The 5,875-nt window shown below is 43.8% G+C and overlaps 1 pseudogene; it reads left to right on the forward strand.

Annotated features, from left to right (window-relative positions):
• Window positions 1–1,170: 1,170 nt before the first annotated feature.
• Window positions 1,171–5,568, forward strand: LOC119300358 (annotated as a pseudogene).
• The last annotated feature ends 307 nt before the right edge of the window (window positions 5,569–5,875 follow it).

The raw sequence follows: 5,875 nt of genomic DNA on the forward strand, positions 1-5,875 counted from the left end.
TTTCTCAAATCATGAACATTTTTTTAAAGTTTGTAATTTTTTATAAAACCATGAACGTTTTTCGAATTCATAAACATTTTTCACAAATTTGTTATCATTTATCTAGCCTGTGAACATTTTTTGATTAGGCAAACAGTTTTTGAATTTTAGAAACAATTTTTGAATTTCACAAACATTTCTTTGTTTTGCGAACAGTTTTTTAAAATGCATGAAATTTTTTTGCAATCAGCAAAATATTTTGGAACTGATAAAGTTTTTTGAATTTTGGGGAACAATTATTGAAGTTCATTTTTTTCGTTAACTTTTGAAAAAATATCATGACCATTATATGAATTCAGGAAAAACACTCTAATTCATGCACATTTCTCGAATATACGTATAGTTTTAAAAATTGTGAACATGTTTTGAAATCATGAATATTTTTTAATAAGCAAACATTTTGTGATTTCTCAAACAGTTTTTCGAAATCATGAACTTTTTTTCTGAATTCATGATCATTTTATGATTTCTTGAACATTATTTTTAAAATCCACAATTATTTAGAAATTCGTAACTTTTTTGAAATCCCAAATTATTTTTAAAGGGAAAACAGAAAGACAGATAATAGAAAAATAAAAAATAACGAAAATAATAGTGGGAGTCCTGTAGATGGGCCAGCCCAACAGGGCGCTGGGGGCGCAGGGGTGCGTGTTTCCGCTTCATCGGGCGCAGAGGTCACCATATAGGGGAAAAGAATTCTATGAGATCAGGTCTCACGCGAGACCCATCCTGATGGATGACACGTGGCATTCATAAATCACAAAAGCATCTATCCCATCCCCACTTGAAATCAGGGGGGAGAGATTAAATGCTTTGTGATTTGTGAATGATACGTGTCATTCATCAGGGCGGGTCTCACCTGCTAACCGTAAGACCTGGTCTCATATAATTTTTGAATGGCCCCATGTTTAGAAATGCAAATATCCGTGTCAGGCCCACTAGCCACATGTGTTAAGTCTTCATTATTATTCTTGTTTTTTTCTTTCAGGACACGGACTTTTGGAACATGGTTCAACATGCACCTACTTTGAATAGTAAAATTAAAAAATGCTAGAAAATCAATCAGTTCTGGATATTTTTTATAACATACATGGTTGAGTGTTCTACTCACGTGTGAAATTTCACAGAGAAATGACATCCATTGTATTCTCGGCGAAAACCAAAAACAAATTCACTGGTATGAAAAAGACCGTGTTAGAAAATAATTTGGAGGTCGAATTTATTTTCTTTGCTAAGAATATCACATATGTCATTTCTTCACGAAGCTTCACGTATGAGTAGAATATTCGACTAAGTTTGATAACCTAAAAAATTGGTATGATAACTTGCACTTCCTGCTATTTCTAGCAGTTTGAATTGCCATAGTTGTACTCAGATTTGTAGGTTAAAGATAGCTTGTGATATTCTTTGATTGTGTTCATCATCTTGGTGATATGTAAACTTTTAATTATACTAGGTATGAGGCTTGACCCATGAGTGGCTTAAAGTTGCAATGCAACTTACTAAGAACATCTTCTTTTCTTTGACATCACAACTTACTAAGAGCTATTTGTTTGATCAAAACCCGTGTAGGAAATTCCGTACCCATTATACGCTGAATTTTGTGGGGATAATTCCTCCTCCACCCCAAAAAGAGAGTGAAGTGATGTAAGAATTGTCAAGAGACTATAGGGGTTGCGTGAGCAAGAGAAGCTTGCTGCTTGTAACCATTTCAGAGCGGTGCATGATAGTCGGCGAGCGGGCGGGCGCACGCCTACCCTTTATTCGTGCTTGCAATGGATAAGCTAAGGGTTGTGAAGCTTGCAGAGGAGTGTACCAGGGATTGTGATATTCCAGAATATCTTACTTGTCCATTGTCCAGCGAACTTATGATTGACCTGGTGACAATTGCCACCGGGAAGGTAACTCTGTGTGCTCGAAGTTTTAGCTGCATATAATTGTTTTTAGTAGTGCAATAATTATGGGTGTGTTTTAATTTGTTTTAGACATTTGACCAATGGTTCCTCAAGGATTGGTTTGAGAAGAATGGACATATCTGTCCTCTGAGCATCCAAAGTGTGTCCGGTGTCACTGTCCGGAACGAGCTTGTTAGAGGGTACTTGTAGGAGTGGGAAGAGTCTAAGATGGAGCGGATATTGATGATGACATTGTTTGGAAGCACTCTACTAGTGGCCTCTACATGGCGGAGTCCGGCTACAAAGCGCAGTTTCTTGGCCTTATTCACTTCCCCTTGGAGCATGCACTCAGGAAAATCTAGGCTCCACCCAAGGTCAAGTTCTTTACTTGGCTGGCCATCCAAAATAGAGTTTGAACCGTGCCTAGATTGGCCAAGCGCGGTTGGCCAAACTGTGGCTCGTGTCTCTTATGCATGCATGAGAATAAACCGGTTGATCATCTCTTCTTCAAATGTCGGTTCACCATTCGACTATGGAGCTTGATCAAGGCATGGCTGCAACTCATTCATGTTGATGCTGAAGGAAATATGCCCTAGAGATAATAATAAAGTTATTGTTTATTTCCTTATATCATGATAAATGTTTATTATTCATGCTAGAATTGTATTAAATAGAAACATAATACATGTGTGAATACATAGACAAAGAGAGTGTCACTAGTATGCCTCTACTTGACTAGCTCGTTGATCAAAGATGATTATGTTTCCTAGCCATAGACATGAGTTGTCATTTCATTAACGGGATCACATCATTAGGAGAATGATGTGATTGACTTGACCCATTCCGTTAGCTTAGCACTTGATCATTTAGTTTGTTGCTATTGCTTTCTCCATAACTTATACATGTTCCTATGACTATGAGATTATGCAACTCCCGTTTACCAGAGGAACACTTTGTGTGCTACCAAACGTCACAACGTAACTGGGTCATTATAAAAGTGCTCACCAGGTGTCTCCAAAGCTACTTGTTGGGTTGGCGTATTTCGAGATTAGGATTTGTCACTCCGATTGTCGGAGAGGTATCTCTGGGCCCTCTCGGTAATGCACATCACTTAAGCCTTGCAAGCATTGCAACTAATGAGTTAGTTGCGGAATGATGTATTACGGAACGAGTAAAGAGACTTGCTGGTAACGAGATTGAACTAGGTATTGGAATATCAACGATCGAATCTCGGGAAAGTAACATACCGATGACAAAGGGAACAACGTATGTTGTTATGCGGTTTGACCGATAAAGATCTTCGTAGAATATGTAGGAACCAATATGAGCATCCAGGTTCCGCTATTGGTTATTGACTGGAGACGTGTCTCGGTCATGTCTACATAGTTCTCGAACCCGTAGGGTCCGCACGCTTAAAGTTCGGTGACGATCGTAATTAGGGTTTTTGTGTTTTGATGTACCGAAGGTTGTTCGGAGTCCCGGATGTGATCACGGACATGACGAGGAGTCTCGGAATGGTCGAGACATGAAGATTGATATATTGGAAGCCTATATTTGGATATCGGAATCGTTCCGGGTGAAATCGGGATTTTACCGGAGTACCGGGGGGTTACCGGAACCCCCCAGGGGTTAATGGGCCTACATGGGCCCTAAGGGAGAAGAGGAGGGACGGCCAGGGCAGGCCGCGCGCCCCATCCCCCCTAGTCCGAATAGGACAAGGAAGGGGGGGCGCCCCCTTTCCTCTTTTCCCCTTCCCCTTTCCTTCTCCAACAAGGCAAGAGGGGGGAGTCCTACTCCCGGTGGGAGTAGGACTCCTCCAGGCGCACCCCTAGGGGCCGGCCGCACCTCCCCCCTCCCTCCTTTATATAAAGGGGCAGGGGGGCACCCCATGACACACAAGTTGATCTTCGTGATCGTTCCTTAGCCGTGTGCGGTGCCCCCTTCCACCATATTCCACCTCGGTCATATCGTAGCGGTGCTTAGGCGAAGCCCTGCATCGGTAGAACATCATCACCGTCATCATGCCGTCGTGCTGACGAAACTCCCCCTCAACACTCGGCTAGATCGGAGCTCGAGGGACGTCACCGAGTTGAACGTGTGCAGAACTCGGAGGTGCCGTGCGTTCGGTACTTGGATCGGTCGGATCGGGAAGACGTATGACTACTTCCTCTATGTTGTGTGAAGGCTTCCGTTGCCGGTCTACGAGGGTACGTAGACAACACTCTCCCCTCTTGTTGCTATGCATCACCATGATCTTGCGTGTGCGTAGGAATTTTTTTGAAATTACTACGTTCCCCAACAGATGCGACTATGGAGCTTGATCAAGGTGTGGCTGCAACTCATTCATGTTGACGCCTCCACTTTGCCCCTGAGGCATTCCACCTTAGATTGGTGGCTTGGGTTGACCGATGCTTCCATCCCCAACCGGAAGGCCATGGCCTCGCTCACCATGCTCACCAAGGGGACGATCTGAAACGAGAGAAACGCCCGCATCTTCCACAATAAGGGCACCCTGCCTACGGTCATTCTCAACAACATCAAATGGGAGGCATCATTTTGGATCGCCGCCGAACCTAAGAAACTAGGGTCCATCATGCGGGAGAGTGATTCTTCCTTGAAATTTTAAGGGGTGTTTGTAACACAAACTCTATTATCTCTTAATTAATATATATGGCAAATCTTTTGCGCGTATTCAAAAAATAAAGTAAAATAAGATGGAGCGGATCACAAAGGTCCGGAAGAACATGAAGTGAACTCACGTAGTAGTAGTAGGAATGGCAATGGGTGGCTCATGTCAAAGTTTCTGCCTCCCTTTGTCTCTCCTCCAAGAAAAGGCGGCTAGGGTTTCTGCCTCCCGTCGGCGGCGGCGTTGATCTCTCACATCTCATGTGGCCTTAGGGCCATGGGTGCGTGGTGGATCCCGGTCCTTGCCGGCAGGAGGGCTCCGTTTTCATATGCTTCCTCAAGTTTTGTTAGGGTTCTCCCCGTCTAGCCCTGTCCCGATGGTGTGTCTAGCATCTTCGGAGGGCGTGTGGAGGTGTGTCTCCGGCGGATCTTGCGGAATTCGGTTGGAGGTTGTCTTTGGTGGATCCTCTCGGATCCGGTCTTTGCTCGTCTTTGTACGTCTTTGTTAATGTGTCTTCAGGTTGGATCGTTCCGATCTAAGCTTCTCTTCATCGGCGGCGGTTGCTGTTCTGATGCGTTGGTCCTACGGGGCCTTAGCACGACGACTTTCCGACTGTCTACTACAACAAGTTATGCCCGGCTCCGCCGAGGGAGAGGCGATGACGGCGGCACACCTTCGGGTCGCTTCAGTGCTTGTAGTCGTCATTAGGTGGTCTCTGAATTTGGACGTAATTTTCATTATTTCTGATGTTCATTGTACTGCCATGATTGAAGATGAATAAATCGACAGTTTCTCGCAAAAAAAATAGTAGGAATGGGAGTATAGTTCTGGTCATATTTCACTGCCTATATGTGTTGTGTGCATCCCGAATTACACTGCTGCTACTTTTTTCTTTCTTTTATTGGAAATAGAAACAGATCATTACAAGTCTCTTGTGACCAGTCTTTAGTGCGCAAGATACTTAGAGGATACTTAGAGGAGTGGAATGAAGTGATGAAAGAAGAGTAGTGCTGCTTGTGGTATTGCAATTACAGTGCTGCTACTTTTCCCCTTGTTGGAAAAGATTAAAAAATCATTACAAATCTGCTTGTGACTTGCTACTAATTTCACAATCCCATATGCATAGGTTAGATGTTTGCTATCCTATACGCAAATTTGTTGACTCTAGGCACAAGTTGATGAGCCAAGCGATTGGTGCCTCGGCTTGAGAGGTGCAAACGTGTACTTGAATGCCCCAGAGACGACGGTCTCGGCTCTGTCGTCGAGCTCCTTCGCCAGGCGGCGCCACAGCCGCGCGACGGTGGCCCTGCGCGCC

This window comes from Triticum dicoccoides, chromosome 5A (assembly GCF_002162155.2).
Source record: "Triticum dicoccoides isolate Atlit2015 ecotype Zavitan chromosome 5A, WEW_v2.0, whole genome shotgun sequence".
Taxonomy (NCBI): Eukaryota; Viridiplantae; Streptophyta; class Magnoliopsida; order Poales; family Poaceae; genus Triticum; species Triticum dicoccoides.